Here is a 22,677-nt window from a genome sequence, read left to right on the forward strand (position 1 = left end):
TACTTTGATATTTGGAAACCAATACCCACAAGTGTCACGTAAACGATTATCATCAAATAATCATTAGGATGTGGGAGGAATTCGTAAATGCTGTCTGAGGAGAAAATCAACAGAATGGTTTATATATTTTTTAGAGTTTTATTTTGAAATGGCAGTAAATTTAATCCTAATTTCGCTTCAAAGACTTCTAAAAATAAACTAATACTAAGAAAACCAAAAACTTATATTTACTATTGGTATTTAAAACTGAAGTTTATTAGAAAAGATTATGAAGTTGGACTTATAGAAATCAGATAAAGAAGAAAAGTATTACGATTTGTGATATGATAGTATGATAGTATATTGTGTATGATAGTATTGAACCATCAGAAATAACGAAGTTCTAATCACAAGAGCAATCATTTAACTTGAAATTAAATGAAGGTCATTTTTGACAATTCTAGATAGTAATGTTATTCGGAAACGAACACAGGATAAGTGCAAATTTGAAAATTATATAAATAAAATTAAAATGAACATATAGTAAAATCCGCCTTTTCGAATATTGTGTAACATAAGTTAGAAATTTTCTGAAATTTTTATAGGGGAAAATTACAGTACAACAAACAAAAATGTAGTTTCTGGCACAAAGCAAACATTGAACTAAACTAAGCTCAATTGCTGAAAATAAATTCCTTTTGATAGAGTGAGAAAAAGAAGCAATATACCTTAATTCAATTTATTTAAAACACAGAAAATACTATGTAGATTACTCATAAACAAGCGTATTCATATAAATAATATCCTATTTTCTAAATATCATCTTTGCACTATATAGACATGATTACCGCGAATGAAAGAAATTGAAATTATATCTTAGCTTATATTTTCACAATTATGCATCGAGGGCAAGTTGGTGATAATGATTTTTGATGAAATGATACAACGAGGAAAGTACGGGGAAACAAGAGACACCCGCGAAAATCAATAGCATGACAATCAGTGCACACGACAAATGTGATTGAATCAGGAAGTTGATGGAATACAGGTACGCTCTCTACCATTACGTCATCGCGTTCTCTATGCGTGAGAACGTGGTAGTGTGTACCGCGGAGGTATATGTTATTAAATTGCATCTCAGAATTATAATATTTTTAGTTTGACGTTACATTATGTACATTCAGACTCATTTACATGTTAATCATAAATTTTTACTAACATAATTTTGTTGTATTAAATTGTTCCCTATTTGAAACTTGATTTCGAATTTGTTGTAATCATTATATCTACAACCATTCCATTGTCTGTAGGTATATATTTCTTCGCCAGATGAATTTCCTCAAAAGACACAAAACCATTACATTTATTCTGGAGATGAGATGATTCATTTTATTACAATGACCATTATTCCTACGAAAAGTACTCCAGCAGTTAAAGAACTTTCAGTGAGTCAGAGAAATTGCTTGTATAAGGATGAACTTCGTCTGGATATAAGCCCTCTCTATACGACGATTGCTTGTAAATTGCAATGTGAATTTCAGAAATCTATAGATTACTGTAAATGTATGCCACATCTATTCGAAAATTACGGTAAGTCAGTGTAATTATAATATGTTATTACTGCATGTCTAAGTGATATACTCAACTTTAAAATCTGTAAATTGTATTTTTTTAAAGAATGTTTCTTAATAAATACACAAAACCATAGCGTTTGGTTAAAGTGCAAGTAGGTAACATTTGAGAAAACACTGTACTCTAGGAAAGGACCAATACCTACTGACAAATGTTATATATCTCAAGAGAGAGTAGATGGTAAAATGTATGACATTGGTAGAATATCGTAGACAGCAATTTAGTAGATAAAACTTGGTATATGCACTTTTCGTTGAAACAAATACTTTTAGACCACCACATTACAGTTTGCTGCTTCAATTTTCTAAACGAAACAACGTTATACTATAATTATTACAGAAGTATTGAAATATGAAAACAAAACATAAGACATTTTTCTGTTATCCGAAGTAATTTTGCTTTGGGTATTATAAGAAATTCCTTCTACTAGATATTAATGTTATTCATAAATTATTATTTAATTCAAATATGAAAAAAATACCTGAGTCTTATTTGAGGCAATCGTAATAAAAAAAAGAACGAAAATAAAAGAGAAGAATCTCAAACTCAAGGGTACGATACTGCTTCTCGGTATATCTTGTGAGATGTAATTAGCAAAACATTACGTAATTCTTAATGAAATATTTATTTATGGTATGTTATAGTCATTCTCTTGGTCGTTTTATCAGAAAATCGACTTGAAAACCACATTGATAACAGTAAATTACAAGTTCCGAATTTCTCCAGGAAAAGTGATTTACGCCATCTTATCAGACCATTAATGAAACATATAGTTTTTAAATAGAAAGACAATCGTTTGAGTCGTTTCTGAGAAAAATCATCCGAAAATATTTCAACCCTAAGAGTAAATTACATTTTATGTATTTTTTCAGATCGAATAAGTTAACTATACTACTAGCAATTTAATAAAATAACTATTTATTGAACTTGAAGAAAATCGCCTGATACGCTTTTAAAGAAATCGTACGAGGAAATATGATAATTAATTATTTCTTATCAATTTTTCTAAGATTTGACTTACACCGCAGCATACGAATGTTAATTAAATACTGATGTATGAAATATAAACAATATTATTTTAGCTGTTTTGTGAGAAAAACACGTTTTTTGTTTCAGCCTTCAGTAATGACAAGAGAATATATATGACAAGAGAGAGAGAGTGAGAGAGAAAGTAAGACTAGAGTTCATATGAACCTGTGGGGAAAAGTGCATGGTTTCAGAGTTAGGGCTGTCCAAAATCGCGAGAAAGCTCAATTTCAGGAGTCCCTTTTTCGAATTGGAGAAACTGTGGATTGTCGTCCCTCTCAGCGTAAAGAAAGTCATGCATACCCAATCCAAAATTCACATTTCATTAATGTCAATGGGTGTACAGAGTATTCCATACAGGGTGAAACTCCCAAACGATTTTTCAGATATGCTCTGCCTTTATGATTGTTAGATGTGAGGAATCACCTCTTGCAGTTTGTCGGTATAGTTCATTAACACCCTGTATACAGTAAAACAAATGAAACGACACATTGATATATTCAACCGTCACTTCTTAGGTAAGTAATTTCCATGGAAGTCTAAATTTGTTGAAATTTCGAATCGGTTGGTTCGTGATCGCCATATTTTATCCTCTCGTATCGACGGTCGAAAATAATAATTTTCCATGTATTCCAACGATTTTGAAAAATTTGGTCGTAATGAAAGGACGGAAAACCTCTATAATTTGTTATCTATATAATCATGCGATAACTGTTCGAAATTGTATTTACAGCTCATTTACTGATTCGGTTGAGAGCGATTAGAATAATTTCAGTTTCATTGAAATACAGATACTAAGGGTAGGAATGATTGTAAACTTATCTTCAAGGTAATATTCATAATCCTCATTATTCCTTTGAGTTGACGGGGGATTTCAGGTACTATAATGAAGATTTACATATCCAAATAAGGAAAAGTGTTCTAAAGTGTAAAGGAATGTACGCAAAATATGTGTTTCTCCTAACTTCAGTTTTTCTGTAAAAATTATTACAATCAATATTGTCTTCTAAAGCTTTACTTTTCGCCTTTTTAGGGGAATGCTATACACTCAAAAAATAATATGCCTTACAACTATACATACATAGTAATAATTAATTAAAATACGTTATATGCACATTTCATTCACTTAAAGTTTTATTTGATCATATTCATTTACCTAATATTTTTAAAAATATTTGAAGAAACACAAAGCATTGTCTGATTGTGTTTATAAGCTTCATTAACATTGTTTTGAAAGTCGCTAATGCAAAATGCAGACACATAACCTCAAACATAAAATAATGCGCAAGGGCTTGAGGGACCAAAGCAGAAAATTGCATGGCCTTTGAAAGCGTTATATGCTAATAGAAAAGGAGTAGGAATATAATAATGTATAAATGAAATCTTATAAGTTTAGTATGAAGATATTTTCATGTTTTTGAAATACTTTGCAACACTAAGAGTTATGGGTATGAATTTGAAATTTAATGAATAGATTAAAGATTAGAAAATGTTTGATTTCGTAATAAAATTCTACTTCATTATTAACTTAATATTATACAGTTACATAATGTTATATTTTTTTGTGAAGGTAAATTCAATGAATGCGACTTCAAAGGCCTTGCTTGTATCAGTGCACAGCAAAAATGTAAGTATCGTTTTTAAATTACTTAATCTTGAACAATCCTTTAATTATAAAATCACAGTTGTTTGAGACGTAATAAAATATAATTGGCGTTAACACTCGTATGACAGACATTACATAAATAATGATATATCATTGAAGCTGAGACTAATAAAATACTCCAGAAAACTTTATGTTTCAACATAGAATATATTTTTTCTTCCACTTTCTACGGAAAAGAAAATTTAAGTTTCAGACTGAAAAAATAAATTATGTTTTATTCCTATTTATTTATTAGTAAGTATTTTGTGTCTCTTAATACACAGGTGTTTGACTGTACTTATTTTTAAATTTTGTTGAACATGAATAATGTCAATTCTGAAGATATTCTCAGTTATGTATATGTCCAAGAAACAGAAATAGTTCAATGTTCATTTAATGCGTGTGTGATTAGCAAAATCTTAGTAACAAAGATTATCACATTTGAAATAGTAAATAGTCAGAAACATCTCCTTTTCTCTGATATAGTGCTTAAATTCAGCTTATGATGACGAAATTCTCACTTCTAAGTATTTAGTTATTAGACTTTCTGAAAATGCAAATATTTGTAACAAGAAAATTTACCAAACGCGTAGCAGCGTTTCACTAGTACTTACTTCTTCCCGAAATGTATAAAATAGAATGTTTAATATTAAATATTTTATGTATTTGGTTTAAAAAATAAAAAGAAAGTTTTGTCATAAAATATGTCTTGCCTAAGTATTAATATTCATTAAACCCTTACACAGATAATGCACGTCCTGACCACTGTGGATGCTACCCAACTTGTGATGAGGAAATTTACGAAACAAAGCTTGGCTTAAGTGAAAGGTACGTATATTTCATAGCCAATATAAAGTACTGAACCTTACACTTAACCCAATACAAGAAGTAAGGAGTATGTCGCAATATAAATAGTGATGTCAAAAATATGAGCATTTCTATGCTACAAAGCATCAAAAATATCTACCGATATTCACTTTTATAAACGTGATGGTTATTTGGTTAGGTAATATTTGAAAAAAGAATCATAGAAAATATCAGTTTTTAGTTTTGTATTGATTTTATTTTTATAGATAGAACTTAGGGCAGCGAGTATGAACTCGTTTTAATATGTTCTTCAAGTTCAGCGTAAGATTTTTGGTTGCAATTCTTTCGGAATACTTCTTTTAAAACGAATAATACTGTGAAGTCCTGTAAAATAACTGTAGAGTTAATTCCAACAAGTATTATATATGCAAGAAACTTTGAAATTCCCATTTGAATTCAGGGAACTTACTAAGCACATGAAAGTAGATTTTAAGCTAGCAAGTTCATTATTTCGACCTTTCGAAATAGGAATCAAATTTATTATTTTATACTTATTATGTGAACAATATTATATATTTGCCATCCAATATGTTCGCAATTTAATTGGTACGCCAAATTATTAGGTACTTTGTTTTCAGGTTTGGCGGAGAGTACCAGGGTATATTTGGTTTGTTTTTCACAATGTTATTTTTCCCGTCTGTTGGCTACACCAGAGACGTACTTTTTGGAAAATTGGAAATGATGGGTAAGAAAACGTAATTTTACTGTATGCATTAACTAAAAGATGTTTAAAATGAAGATGCGCAGACTACCTAAAATTTCCGTTTAATATATATCATGGTTTTCGTTATCCAAATGGACAACTCTAATCATTCAAATCAACTCTTAACCTTAAATATTTTTGTTATAGCATCTATTAAAGCTAAATGGTTTTCTAGGTAGAACTGTATATATTACTTTTATATAATGAAGAAAAAGACAAATGGGAGCTATACATATCTATTAATGCACTGATACTTACCAATGCACTGAATAAGAAGATACCAACTCAGAATTTTGCTTTCTTTTACGATTAAATGAGAGTAAGCTAAAATACCATGTTGAATCTCTTATAGGTTCCATGCTTTTCTTCGATCTCTTCAAATTGCTGATATAATCCACACAAAATGATGAGTATGCATTAGGGTGGAGCGTTTTGAACTTTTGTTGGAAATTCGATGACGGCTAGCGCGAAAACGATGCCATTAGTGGAACCAACCTTACTGATTTTTTTAATTTTTTTTTTGAACAACCCCTTTCCTGCCCAAACGGGTTGTTTGGCTAGGCAACACGCACAACACCAATGACAGAAAAGCTACTTGTTGTCATTTTTAGAGTTACCTGATGGCTATAATACAATTATTTTATTGAAAGAAACTTGTAGCAACCCCAGTAAATAATTTTAAAATGTGTATGAGTCAAAGTACAACCATATTACCTCTGTTGTTGGAATTAATGTCGAGATTTTGTTTGAAATGCCACGTTATAGGCAGAGCTCTTGATATAATACGATTCGTGTTTGGCAACTGTTCGCTTGTTATGTTCACTGACAGCAAATGCCATCTAGAGGTTACAGAAAAGCATATCACAGTTCTATCGGAGACCGGTTCAGAATATTTGGGTCACGCTACACCTAAGTCAGGCACTGGCAAGAATATTGCCGACTCTATATTGGAGCTTTTAGAGAAGAACCAGTACAACGTGTCAAGACTTGAGGCACTCGGCAGCAATGGTGAAGCCACGGAGAGAGGATGGGACAACGGTGTGATAGATGAGGTACAAAGATCCCTAGGGAAGGAACTGCAGCATCTCATTTGCCTTCTTCATACAAACGAGTTGCCATTTCGACACCTGGTTACCGAATTGGATGGTTGGACGACCGGACCCAACGCTTTTTCCGGCCCCATCGGAAATAAATTAAAGGATTGTGAAAGTTCACGGATCGTCATCTTTACACCCATTGCAGTTGAGTGGGTGTCTGAAATGAAAAAAAATGGTTTAATCAGCGTCCAGAATTATCTCTTTGAAATTTGTAAGGGTGTTGTTACAGGAATGTGTACTACCGATCTAGAAAACAGAAAACTAGGACCATAATCACATTCACGATGGCTTATGTTGGCCTGTAGGATGCTTTGGCACTACGTCAGTACTGATAAACCTAGTTCAAGTTTGTGTCTACTTTGCCAGTACATTGTTAAATTATGCGCTTGTTTTCAATACGGCGAAATCATTAGTGCGAATTGGGCGACATGCATCTGTTTAGCATTGTTAAGCCATCACGTTTTCTGCCAGAAAATCTACAACCCATAGTTCATTCTGTTCTACAATCAAACTGACACTATTATGAAAACCTGCTGATAGTGATGACAGCAGATAAAAATCCCCATATTTAAACGTTAGACTAGTGCCGCAGCTAGAAGACTACGAGATCAAGCGGCCCGCGGGAAATCATTGTTCCGAAATTAGCCTTTACAGATGAAAGTTACTACGACATGATTAATTGACCTAAATGTCTAGCAGAGCCGCCAATCACACGAAACATAACGGATAAGCAGCTTGCAAAAACCACCAAACTTCAACTACTCGAACAATAACATTCCATTGCCATAGTCAATCTGTGGAACGCACAGTGAAACTGGTGTCTGAGGCAGCTTCGAAAAAGTGCGGCCAAAACGCAAGATATATCTACGTTAGAGCCAAACCGAAATCTAGAACAAGAATGCTCCGAGACCAATAAGTACTACGTGGCCTAAGGTTAAATGTCAACGTATGCCTACTGGGTGGTCGGGTGGCGAACCTGAATGTGCCACAACCTCCCCATGGTGAGTTCTGGGTAATTTTGCGTATAGAGCAAAATAAGCGCAGAATTGCACAAAAGAAATCGTGATATATTAAGGGTTATGCCTATAATCATTGTTAACGTGGCATTCCAAACTAAATCTGGACATTAATTCCAACAACTGAGCTAATATGGCTGTACTTTGACTCGTACACATTTTATAATTATTTACTGCCATTGCTACAAGTTTCTTTTCATAAAATAATTGTATCATAGCTATCAAGTAACTCTAAAAGCGACCAGAAGTAGCTTTACTGTCATTGTATTGTGCACGTTACCAACCAAACACTTAAAATACTTAAAGTCCGATGAAGCAGGGTAACGAGTTGTCCAAAAAAAGAAAAAGAAAATCAGTAAGGTCGGTGCCACTAATGACACCTTTTCCGCACTAGCCGTCATCGAATTTCCAACAAAAGTGTAAAACGCTCCACCCTAGTATAAATGTCCAACGTACAACAGAATTGCTTTTAAATGTTTTAAAGAAACATTTAAAAGTCGTCACTCATTATAATTGTGTTGATTAACAGCGATCTTGAACATATTGCAAATAATATTGCAGTAAATTACAGAGATTGTCTTAGAGAAGAAGTATAACAACCTATATTGTTTTTCAGGAAAAGCATAGTCTTGTTTCTCTATAAATCAGATTTCATTGCCTAAGCTTGGAGACCGATACCTCTGATTATTTTGAGTTCACAACCACGTACCTAATCGTTTAGTTACTATTGTATTTGTAGATGAGGTTCGCTTTCAACATCAAAGCTTGGGTGCGTTGTTTCTTCAGAAACTGCTAAGAGTGTTTTAGTATTCGCTCCATTACTTTCTTCTTCTACATGACACCTGCTTTGCATGGTTACGAAACTAATAATAACAGACATGCGTTGCCCAAGGATAAAATTTTTCACCAATTTTTCATCCGAAATATTGCTCATATGACTTTCTCTAAGAAATAAGTTGTGTTTTCTTGTTCATGCTTTACTGTAAGTATACAAAAGCTGTTATTCCGGTTAATGGAAGCGTAGCTACATAACCTTCTACCACAAACACAAATTATTATTCCTTGAATGTATCGTTGCATGCAGAGTTGCTTAAAGCACATAACATATATCTAAATACGTTCAAAAACTTAAAGGGATAAATAGTACAATAGTATTCGCACTTAAATCCATAATTTGAAACGATTATTTTTATGCAAGTGGTAACAACAAAACTATAAACGATACTCTACCATATTGTTTCAATTTATAAAAGAGCACAAAAATAGCGTAATCCACGCTATGAACATAGTTGCAGGCGCATGAAAATATACTATGAATATTACTGCAACAAAAGAATAACATCAACCTAGTCAACATCAAGACTACTTGTCCGTCTCCCTTCGGCAATAAAATGTTTGGTCTGGTAGTTTTCATTAAATCATAGGGCGATGTCACTATGGATAGTAATATCTTAAAGCCATAATTTTTAATATTTCTCTTTAACTCATACTGCATTCAAATCGTAATATAATCAAATAGTAACGGGATGGAACAAAGTAATAAGTATACCTCATCCTTCCGTAAAGCCTACTAGCTAATAAGAGGGAATGTTTCAGAAAAAAGAGATAATAGAAAAGTCCAAGCTCGTAGTCAGAACAAGAGAGCAACATTTATAAAGAAGTCGTTAGTATTATAAATGTAACAACAAATACTTTCTAGGTCATGTAAAGAATAATAATTCGAAATTGTTACAATGTTTCTGCTTACTTTGTAGTTTTACGTTCGATATTGGAGTAGTTTCTCACCATATTATTATTTTCAATCCTGAAGGATAAGTCAACACATTATAACCTTACATAATTATGGTTTGGTTTCCATTTAATAATTTATATATTTTGCATACTATGCGGTGTGTTCATATTTGTACTTGGGATTTAAGTTTACATATAACCTAAGCACTTTAAATTAATTTGATTATTTAAATTATTTCTTGAGAAAACTTATTTTGCACATAATAATTTACATGTTCATACATGATCTGCGCAGAGTGCCTATATAGATTTGTGTGGTTAATTCGTATTACTGAAATAGTCATATATTGAATTTCGATTATAATCTTCCTACTTTGAATTTTAAAAATGTCTTCACCAATCTCTCACGATCATGATACTTAAAAAAAAATTAGTAAATTACTTACTGTTACTTTTTATTATTATCATTGCGATACTGATATCTTTGTTAAGTTTTATTGTGAAATATCGTAATATCATGCGTTTAATGAGATTTTCTACTTAACTGATGTTTTTCAGTTTCTTACAAAACATCCTCTGCAAAACCACTGTCATTGTGCGTTAAATATGTTCATAATAACGGCTATAAGATAATGTTTTATTTCATAAAGGTTGCTATTCGAAAGTCGAATGTATTAGAAAAAATATTTTTCACAATGAGGCAGTTATAAAGTTAAATCCTGAAAGGATTGTCTATCTCAGGTAGGGTTTCGGATGGTATACACAATACTTCCAAATAAAACAAATTTTGCTTAATTTCTAAGGTCACTAAACCTCCAATAAAGTACATTCTCCAATAAAAAAAAATGTGTTAAAATTACTAATATCTAAATGTCATAATTTCAATCTGTATTATAGTATACGCAATATATCCTAATATGTTGTTCTTTTTTCCAGTTTCGTTTGGAGGTGTGGGAAGTTTATTCTTTGGGTGCAGCATTATTTCGTTGATTGAATGTGTGTTTTTCTTTTGTACCAAAGGACTAGATTTTGCTACGTTAAGTTTAACTAGCAGGAGAAGATCCAAAGTGTTGCCGATGCTTGTGCAATCTCCGGTAGATTTACATCAATATAAGAGAACGGGAATACGCAGGTATGCATATCTCTATAAATTTAACCATAAAATTTTACTTTTATATTAAACAAATAATACGTTTGTAAAGATTAAGAGTAAGATTAACTTTGGCTCTATAGCTTAAACATATTTGAAGACGATGTACTAATTAAGCAAACATTTTTAATCTCTTTTACATATTCTCATTACTAGAGTTGGAAATTATATAATTAGTAAATATGTACATATTTGCAATCAACAAACTACTAGTTCAAAATTGGAGTGAGTGTTATGCCAGTCATTTGTGCTATAAATTTTCTAAGTAAAATGAAAAGAAGTACGAGTAGGGTATCAAATAATTTCCCTAATTACTTTTAGTCATGTTGTCTTTACAAACAATTGGAAAGAAATAATTAATTCTCACGCTTTAGAATTCTAATTATTGGTTTAGACTATACTTTATTTTATGAACTATATATACAAGGTAAGCATGCAATAAGTAGACAAATATAAACAACTTGTGCAAGGAATTTGAGGAGAATATTGTGAAAGGCAATACAGAAACGGCATATATAAAGGTTAGAAAACAGTTCGGTCAGAAAAAAGAAACGCACAGAAATTATCGTAGAGAAGGACAGGACAGCGCTAATATAAGTGAGCAAATAACAAAAACATGGAAGGAAAACATTGAATAACTCTACAAAGGATAGAGTGAACGCAGAAGAGATAGAGAAGGAAGAACAGATCGATGAACATGAATTAGGATCATAAATTTTACAGTGTGAATTTGACAATGCTTTGAAGAAAATGTATTTTAAAGCCCCTCGGAATACACCAAATAACAACAAAAGTGATAAAGAATCTCGGAATGGCAACAAGAAACTTTTTAATGTTGATAATGAAATATACATCTCTGGAAAATATCAAGAGACTTCATGAAAACCATATTGGTCCCTATCCCGTAGAGATAAGGCGCGCGTAAGTGCGAAGAACACAGATCGTTAAGTTTGCTTTTCCATGCATCAAAAATACTGTGCAAAAATATTGCATAACGAATATAAGGGAAAACCGAAGAACGGCTATCGGAGGACCAGTTTGGATTCAGGAGAGAAAGGGAAACAAGGGAAGCAATATTGAACCTACAAATTATCATGGAACAGCACAGCCGAATAAGCAAACCAATTGTGATAAGTTTTGTATAATAGAAAAAGCTTTTGACAACGTAGGTTGGAATAACATGTTCAGTGTTGAAGAATCTGAAAGTGGATCACAGAGACAGAAGAATAATGTATCGGCTTTACAGGAACAAGACAGCTGGTATAAGAAGAGATCAGAAAGAAGCAAGAACATGTAACGGAATGAGGCAAGGATGTGGACTTCCACCCCTCCATTTCAACGTCTATATAGAAGATTCTATGAAAGAATTCTTTAATAAAAACGATGAAGGTGTAAAAATAAATCGCCAGTTTTCCAGTAAAATAAGGTTTGCTGATGGCTTAACACTGATAGCGGAGAACGAAAAGGCCTCACAGAAAGTACTTTCAAACTTGAACGACCAACTGGAGAAAACATTAAAAATGAAGATAAATAAGAAGAAAACCAAAGTGAGAGAGTGCACAAGAAAAAGACATGAAGAAACAAGATTAGGGAGGGAATTTTAAGGCGTTTTCCTATTTAGAAAATCCAATATATTAAGGCGGAAGAAGTGAAAAAGACGTAAGTTCAAGAATAGAGCAAGCTAAACAAGCATGCAATAGACAAAAAGAACTACTAACATGAAGAAATGTGTCGTCGGACGTCCGTAAACGATTTACGGATCAGAGACGTGGATATTAACAAAGGCTGAAATATTCAATCTGGAATAATTTGAAATGTGTTGTTGGTGCAAAATGATGCTCATATCGTGGACCAAAAGGGAAAGGAATAAAGAAGTACTACAGGAAGCTAATAAAGAATGACATATCATGAAGATAATAGGAAAAAGAAGAAACAGAATGTTATCCATCTTATTCGGCACTCTAATTCAATCACCGTGCTGATAGAGGGAAAAGCAGAGGGAAAACCAGGAAGCGGAAAACCAAGGATAGAATATTTAGATACTGTTACGAAGAAGAGACATTATCAAAGTACAGTATAAAACAGTTATCCCAAGGGAGAGAGAAGTTTTAAAATGTCCATGTTGATTACAACCTATGGTTGAGGTGAACATGAAGAGAATGTAGGAAAACTTTTTATATTTGTGATCTTGTACAATGCTTATAAAGATGTCAATATACTTTTGAATGTTGTCACTTAAATAATAAACCAAAACACTGAACATAACTACTTCTCATTACTTTCTCTGGTACGAAATGTATTTACCATACACCGATTATTTACGAATATTACCTGCTATATAAACCAATTCTACACTGCAACTGTTTCCATCAAAGCACATAGAACTTCTTGTACATGTGTTGAAGATACATCATTCGTGCCACTAACACAGAAAGTCTTGAATATTGATGTGTAAATTCTATCATTGTTATGATTTCTTTGCAAAACTCCACAGTGTATTAAAACAAAAGAATAAAAATATACGTAACATATAAAGTGTTGCAAACTATAAAATAGAACGAGACTCAAATTCTAAACCAATTGAATTATAATACATCAATATTATACTAACTTTCTTCAAGATGTGCCGAAACGTAAAGAATTGAATGTTTTAGAATCAATCAGAATGAACTGCAACAAGTGTCTAACCGCGAAAGTTGATGAGGAATATTAGTAGAACATCACGTACATTTATCACCACTTTGCTTTAGCAGATAACTCATCGTTTGCGACGTGTCATGCAGTGATCAAAATACAAGGGTAAAAAAGAAATACGCGGTGTATTTTTGTGTTGAACTTTAAAATTTCGTTACTCTGACGCTTGTTATAGTAGATATATGTATGGGAAGGATGCATTTTTACTGGAGAATGTAGTGATGATGAATTAATGTTTGTCTACAATTAGGAGAAAGGGATACTTAGAGATGAATGAGACATTATCAATCCCTCGATAGAAGAGACCTTGAACTAGCAAATTTAAAATCAAGTAATTCTGTTATTTTCTTGGACTCTAAAGGTTTTATCCATCAGGAGAGCGTAGGACAAGTGTGTAGCGGTATCTCTAAAAATTACGTGGAATTGCTTATATAGCTGTTAAAAGATTAGCTAGCGTCTGCTTAAAGGATGCTACCACTGTAGATTTCACCACAAAAATGTCTTTCTGCTTCTTGCTCTCGAAGGATGCCTTGAGTAAGCAACTTCAAACTGCCTAGGTATTGGACATGATGCGACTAATTTTTTGTACTCTTCCTTGAATCCAGTTTAAAATACCAGATTTTGACAATGTTGTACCGACTCGATTTGCCGTGACAAGAACTTGAAAGGCGACCCCGTTCAATGCTTTCAGCCTAGCTACGAATCATGTACAGTCACAAACATTAATAAATGGAGGCTGAAGCCATTATTTCTTATGGCTCCAACCTCCATGTATTAATGTTCGTGACTGCACAGTCGATGTTAAAAACGTATTGCGTATTGTGAATAAAAGAATGCACCTAAATATTTCGCAAAATCTTGCAATTTGCGAAAATATGATTTTAGCAAATGAATTTGGTTTCATACTGATTCCAATCGAACAAATATGACATCTTTAAACCTTAATCTTCAACTAATAATAGTATTGATACATGATCAAAGATGTAAACCATTTTTGGGATGGAGAAACGATATCAGAAGACAATTGTTCATGTATTTTGTTCAGATTTTAGAAAAGTCTTCATAAGGGAATTACAACCCTATATGAAACTTTTTAGTATTACTTATCCACAACCACAAACACATATATACATGTAGAATAAGTTAGTATATTGTAGCTTATAGTAGTATTGACGTCTGTAGGACACTTTTATTTTGACCACATTTTTATATATAAATCTTGGTGTTTAAAAAGATTAGACCCATGAACATACGGACCATACAACTGCCTACTTTTCCCAGCTCAAAGAAGTAGAGAAATACTTTAATCATTAAAACTTTATAAAACTGAAGTAACATATTTAAGTTACAATACAAGATATGATTTACCCCAAAATAAATTAATTACACTCTACCATTGTTAAACTATTTACTCTAATAAAATGAAAGAGTGATACAAATACACCAAAATTTTTTTTCTTTATCCCATTACTTATATATTTAAAAAAAATATTTCCTTAAATTCAGTCAAAAATATTTATATATTTATTTATAAGGTAGTATCGCATTTGCTTTTTGTTTCTCTTTTGACAGTGTCAGTGTTAATAGGAGATGAATTTATGTCATTTGTATCACTAATAAATCATTGAGCCTTTTCCAGAATTCCCTTTGCTTCTTTCTTGTCTATCTTGCTGCAGGCATTTATCCATATAAGTCGTTTATAAACTATAGAACTTTGTTCATATAGAGTGACTTTGTATGGGTAAAATAGTCCCTTTTAACGACAATCTGGTGAAGTAATTAGATGGTAGTTATGCCTTCCTAACAGCTTTGATTCCTCTAGTTTTACTTATGATGGAACTATTGACATCGCACTTTAATAACCATAAGGAAAGGAAACAAATTTAGACTAATATAAAATCCTGTGAATTGGAAAATTTTGGTTTAATGTAAAAATGTGGCCTATATGAATAACACTGCTCTGTGAAAAATGTCTGTCCAGTATTCACTGGGAAGTAGTTCATTTTTTACTCAATATTTTCATTTTGACACTTAGCACAGATTTTACAATAAGTCTACAAATATTTAGAACTAACTCCAAATATTTAGATCTTTTGTGTGATTTCCACTAGTTTTCTCCTAGTTAATTACAAAAGACAGTGGTTAAATATATCCGGTTTCCTAAATACCTTGTAACATTATTAATATCATACATTACCTAAGAAAGCATTGTTAATAAGTAATCGTTAGATTTTAGTTGAAATGACGGTGTGTTCAGAAGAGAAGGAATACTAATAATAAATTGCTGTATTTGAGTTATTTGCATGTCATGCAAACGAGAACCAAGCGGCAAAATTTGGGAAACTTGCCTCAGAATAATTAAAACGGTAATAAACTGTCATTCACATACTATAATCACCATTAATTATATATACGCATAGTAGATTCAGGCCAAGAAAAAACATAAAGAAATATTAGTTCGAGGGTATTTGCCATTCCGGTAACGAAATCATTCACCCTTCCCAGTGTATCAAATATGATAATACTTAGTTGCCATTAGTGGGTACAATCCTACCCGAAATGGTCAATACACACACAAAGTATGTTTGGTACATTTAACACGATCTATTTTACGAAAAGAAAAAAAGTAAAACACTGGCGTTTTATATTACGTGAATTTGTAAATCCCTCAAAGAGTAAATAATGAAAAATTCACAATCTTTTGGCCCCTACGTAAGTTTTCGGCTAGCCAAACTCGTGAATATTGTGATAGAAGTTTAACCATGTCATACCTTCTCTCCGAGATGAAATGATGATTGTCATGTTTGCATATCTATTTAGAGGAGTTCGTGAAAAACAGCCTACAAAATAAAAACGGATTTTCAGTGAGATGTACAATGATTAGGTGTTTTCGGTTTGCAGATGTTATCGTGCTGCAGAATCTGAAGAGGAAATCAATAAGAGGTTAGAAAAGATGACTAAGCGCTGTGAAGAATACGGAATGAAAATAAATTAGGAAAACTAAAGCAATTTCCATCTTAACGAAAGGGTCGGTATGAAATATAGAAGTAAGAGAGGACAAAGTAGAACTGGTGATTAGTTTATGATGACTGGGTAGTATTATTAGTAATGCAGTGAAATGTGAACGGGAAACAAAAGGGAGGGTAGGAATGACGAAAGAAGCCCTTAGGAGCAAGAAAATACTATTTTGTAGTCCTTTGAATAGAGGGTTGAGAATAAAGCTCATAAAATACTTCGTGTGGAGTATTGTACTGTATGGATTAGAAACATGGACATTAAGCAAACTGTTAAAAAACAAATGGAAGCTTTGAAAATGTGGATGTGGAGAATCATGGAGGGAATTAACTGGGTAGAGTGGAAAAGGAATGAGAGAGTATTAGAAATGATAGAGGAAAGAATAATTTTATATACTATTCACAAGAGAAACAGGTTGTGGCGTTGGCTAACAAGCACTATACCATGATGGACGTGCTAGAGGGTATAGTGGTACGAAAGACAGGGAAGGGGCTTAGGAGACTACAATTGATGTATGATATCAAAAGGTAAAAATCGTATGTAAAGAAGAAGAGGTCATCGAAAGACCGTAGAGCATGGAAGCTTCTCAATTAAAGCAAATGATTTGCCAATAATGGCAGAATACCTATGATGGTGATGATGATGTTTGGATTCGGTAAAGCAACACTAATTAATGTTTATGTTTCCGAAATGGCGTTTTATAAGTAACTCTTTGTGTCAGTGCTACAAAAGCGGATGAGTATGTTCAAGTTAATGTATACGAGAACACACAGTTATTACATTTTCTTTTCGAAAGTCATATATTAATTTATAGAGAACTTTGTGTTCTGCTACAGTACACTTAAATACACTTTACAACATTTTTCTTCCTAAGATAAATGAAAATACTGAACCTTACTTGAATCACATTATTCGTATAAACTATTGCCATATAGTTTATTAATCTTCAACAGAACATACGAATCAAATTGTCAAGCGAGTCCGAACCATAGCCTGTTCGTGAGTAATAATTGTTTGTGCTACTACACTGACTGTCTGATCAGAATCTTTTTCCATACTATGTATGAACTCACTTTTCTGATGACCAGTGTTATCACTTTGGTATGTGTAAGGTGTAAATTTTTAACCTAGCTATAATGTGTGTTATGAATATTTTGTTGATGAGAATCTTATAGGATGTAAGGAAAAATATTACTGTGGTATTGGTGATTCACTTGCACTAAAATACAAATCGCTAAGCAAAGCATTTTTTTTATAAAATAATATATACGTGACAGTTTCACCATGTAACTGAACATATTGACTTGATCAGACACTGTCTATTTAGCTTGTGGACTTTAGACACTCGCGTCACTTTATATGTACAGGGTGTATCTTTAGTGATGGGCCAAACTTCAAGGGATGATATAGAATGGGTCAAAAATAAATAGAACTAGAGAACGAATTCTCGAAGAACGAAAATTATGGATGCGTTAAAATATTGAATAATAATTTTTATAAAGCGGATACCTTTAGGTATCTAAGATCAATATTAACAGACAAAAACCGTATTCATGAAGAAATTAAATATAGACTGAAAGCATCGAATTTATTTATTACTTAGTTTCAAAATCTCTTGTCGTCGCGAATTCTGTCGAGAAATTTGAAGCTTAAAATATATAAAATGATAATCATGCCCGTTGTTCTGTATGGCTGCGAAACGCGGTCACTTAATGTAAGGAAAGTACATAGACTGAAATTTGAGAACAAAATTCTGAGAAGATTATTCTGGCTCAAGAGGAACAAGAATGGGGAATAGCGGAAACTTCATAACGAGCAACTTCATAATTTATTTTTTTTTTTAAATATTGTTCGGGTTATCGAGTGTAGGAGGCTCAGGTGGGTAGGCCATGTAGCCAGGATGGAAGAAAGTAGGAACGCTTTAAAATTCTTAACTGGAAGACCAATCGGAAAACGACCATTAGGAAAACCTATGTGTACATGGAAGGACAATATTACGATGGATCTTGTAGAAATAGGAATTCAAATTAGAAAATGGATTCACTCCCCTAAGGATAGAAGTGAATGAGAGCTTTTGTGAACGCGGCATTGCACCTCTGTCTTCCATGAGACGTAAAGTTTGAGCCTACAGTCGGAAAATTTGTCCATGCCAACCAGATGCGCCGATTAAATTCCGGCGCCGGACACCGGCGTCTTTCAGCGCGATTTTCGACAGCGACGAGCAAAAACAGAGTAGTTCACCAAAAAAAAACAATGAGGGTTAAAAGGTAATTTGTTGCTTTAAAACACTAATTAGGGTTTAAAAATACTAATATTTCCCTCGTATAAAGCTTTCTCGAAACAGTCGGACGACGACTGCGAAAACACACTGCCGGCAATTTCTTGATCTTCTTGAGCAGCCTTCATCTTCTTTATTAATGAAGCAAAATGGAAACTATCCGAAGGTTTTTCTTGTAGGTGGACACTAATTCCATTAAATATGCCTTGTGAAAACGGAGTCGGCATACAGGGGACGGAACGACCGCGCCAAATGATAGCGGTAAAGACGCCGAAACGCTGACGGCGTGCCGACCATAAAAAAGGTAAATGTATGAAAATAAATGTAGTAAAGGGACTACACGTAAAGGGTGTATTAAAAGTAAATATTTAAGATAAAATTACAAGAGGATCCTTGACAAATATTTTGGAAGAAGACTGCAAACAGCGGACGGGCCGACTGGGACAAATGCTGTCGGAAAGAAGCCGAAACGCTGGCGGGGTAACGACAAGTAAAGTAGGCGAGAGAAAGTCAGCAAATAGCGGACGGACCGACCTCGCCAAACATCCTTGGACAGGCGCCGAGACACCTATGCCGCTAGAGAGCCTGATTAGAGAAAGCGTCGTTTGGTCGCGCTGCCTGTATGGTCGGTTTGCATTCTTCATTTGTCACATAGTGATGCAGTGTGGATGGATTGCTTCAAACAAAGATTGTAGATTCTTGTAGTCAAGTGAAGGTGAGTACAAGTGAGAAAAAAGTGTTTGTGTGATAGAAAATGCTCACTAATTGGCAACTGTACCACGTTGCTTGTTAAGGAAATATGACGAAAACATGATGTGTAAGTGGCCCTGGTGGGAAAGACGATGAATAAACTAAATATTATCCGGCTAATAGTATTCCATGTGAAACTTGCGGAATCTTGGCCTGAGTACGAAGTGGAAGAGCTATATACATGTGGTGAGTTAACTTAATATTATACATATACATTTAAATTGTCTTAAATTTTATATGTTGTATTGCATATGTTAATTGTTGCTGCGCATGAGAAAGATTTGGTTATAGTATGTTGGCAGCGCAGTAGCGTCTCTGAAATGTAAAATTTGGGGGGAGACATCACAGAAAGTGATATAATGGTGTTACCTAGCCCAATCTGTTTAGTTATTTTGATTCTATTTGTTACCTTTCTCCTTACCTTCAGGGACCCCTTAAGGTATATCAAGAACTCGATTGCAATCGTATGTGTCATGGTGGCTCAGTGATAGAGCGTTCACCTGTGCTGTTTGAGATCCCGGGTTCGAACCCAGACCCCAGATTGTGAACATTGTGGTGGACAAGCACCGTGGGTGTGGGTTTCCTCGGGATTCTCCCGTTTCCTCCCACTTTCTTCATTCCATCATTTCATTCCTTACTCATCATCACCGTCTCTTTTATCCTCACCGGCATAAGTATGAGAAGTAAAACTCAAAGATTTCATTTTATTTCATTTTTCGACTACAATCGTTTCACAGTCTGAATATTATAGCTCAATTAAATATTATTATTATTATTATTTATATGATATTCTGTCGTTAGTAAATAAATTTAATTAGAATAAAATATTGAATATTTTGTACTTTAAAATAGTGCGGGCATGCGTCTCCTCGTCCTCCGCCAGAGACGCACGTGTTCTCGCGCAATAGAATGTTGCGTTACTATTGCATAATCGCTCTCAGCTAAGCCCGAACAAGACACGCAATAAGAACAAATGGATAAGATTACGACTCAAGGTACTAGGTTTGGATTAATTGCTGTATCGCCGGACTAATTTTAGGAAATTTACCGGGTCAATTGGAGAATTTGTTTAAGTTTGTGAGGAAGAATGAGTGAAAGTCGGGTAATGGGAATGGTAAAAGTTAAGAAAGTGGTTGTTTTTGATCTAAGCTTCACTGTAGGTGGAGGCGGACAGACGATTTCGCGGAGAGGTACACTTGTTACTATATAGTGGCGCGAACGACAGAGTGGAAATGATGCGTCAAGGGAATGACACATTATGTGCGAATTATGGAGAACTATTAAAAAATAGAGGGCATCAGTGGTAGAGCGTTCTCCTCAGGTACTTGGGGTCCTTGGTTCGACTCCACTTTATGCCGTGTGGACTTTGTAGTGGACAAACACCGTGCTCGTGGATTTTCTCGGGGTTCTCGCGTTTCCTCCGACTTTCTTCATTCCACTATTTCATTCTTTTCTCAGCATCACCGTCTCCTTCAGCCTATCCGGCATAACGTTGGGAAGTCTTTATTTGTAAAAAAAAAAAAAAAAACGAGCGACAGTTAAGAAACTTTAGTACGCGAGTTTCTTCTTGAAATTGTAAAAGATTACAAGCCTTAGATTTGAAGATAAGTGGCTTCTAAATCAACGGCAATATATTTCTGCACACTGTACGAATGCTCTATTTTGTGTTCACAACTGAAGCATTACTAGTATGAAATTATAAATATTTAAGACGTCGAAATTGTTATACTTATCAACTTCAGTATTAAATACGTACTAATTTTTCCGTGCTATAATTTGACCTTTTTCACATTATTGTTAACAAATGTCAATCTCGAATTGAGTTTGGGGACCATGCTGGCTCTGGTTGTAGGGCACCTACATCTGGTGCGTGTGTTTCCTGTTTGATTCCCGGCCAAGTAAATTTGGGGTGGGCACAACCGTGCCCGTCGCTGATCTAAGAGCACTTCCGTTTCCTCCCAAGATCTAATTTTAACGATTCTTACATCATTATTCAGTTATACTAATCACGCGTCTTCCTTGGTCTAAAGCATATAATGTGAAACTTTAAACCAAAATATTTCATTATTTCCAATTGACTGTCACTTTAATTAAATAGTTAATTAACGAGTGTCTGACAACAGCATTTAATTAATCTTTCTCTTCAAATTGCAAAATTTAGAGGCGTATTGAGATTAACCATCCCGATTAGTGACAGGTAAGACTATCGTATTCTTCTTCCTCACGCATATTCTTTTCACAAACTTGAAGTAGAAACTACCTGGTTAACTTATCATGCTTTGTAAAATTGACTTTAACTTTCGAATTGACCATTAGGTTCTGGGAATAATCTCTGCAATAAAAGTAAGAGTTACATATCTTACCAGAATAGTATGGCATATCTCCATTGTAAAGGGTAATAAATGTTATTTCTCCAATCACTCAACAAAATTTGTGTTGTATAAAATCTAAATGTATCCTTCAATCAATACGCTTGGCAAATTCATGTTTCTATGCAAAACTTTTGGTGAGAAGAAATACTGATGTGTATTGGCAATTGCAACATTACATTAGTAAAATGAAATTAAGGTTGCTATAATTTTGGAATAAGCTTTTGTTGACAATATGAGATCTATTACTTTACAGTGTTAGCTGCAAATAAAACTACTACACCGATCCCCAAATTATCCAGTAAGTGCAATATGTTAGTCACAAGTAAAAATGTTTTGCTATGTCAACTTTGTTTCTTATCTATAGGATAATATTTGTTACTCAATCATATAGGGACGCATTTTAAATTTACAATTTTTGGAAATATATGTATTTTTTGAAGGCATTATATTCCTATCAAGACTTCGTAGAACTTTGTATAGGACTATTGTTTGAACATATTCAGGTTCAAACTAATATAAACTCTCCTGACTAATTTCGAAAATTATTGAACATATTAGTGCATTTAATAAATATAGTTTATAATTTGAATAATTAAATTGCAGGAATATTTAAGATGTACAATACCCAAACAGTGTGAAAGTTAACTCACATAAGTGAATGTTTACGCAAGAAATATTCCATTGAAAACATTGTTTCTCTCCTCAACAGTTTTCTGGACGAA

The sequence above is a fragment of the Thermobia domestica genome, chromosome 5, assembly GCF_964235325.1.
Source record: "Thermobia domestica chromosome 5, izTheDome1.hap1.1, whole genome shotgun sequence".
In the NCBI taxonomy this organism is placed as follows: Eukaryota; Metazoa; Arthropoda; class Insecta; order Zygentoma; family Lepismatidae; genus Thermobia; species Thermobia domestica.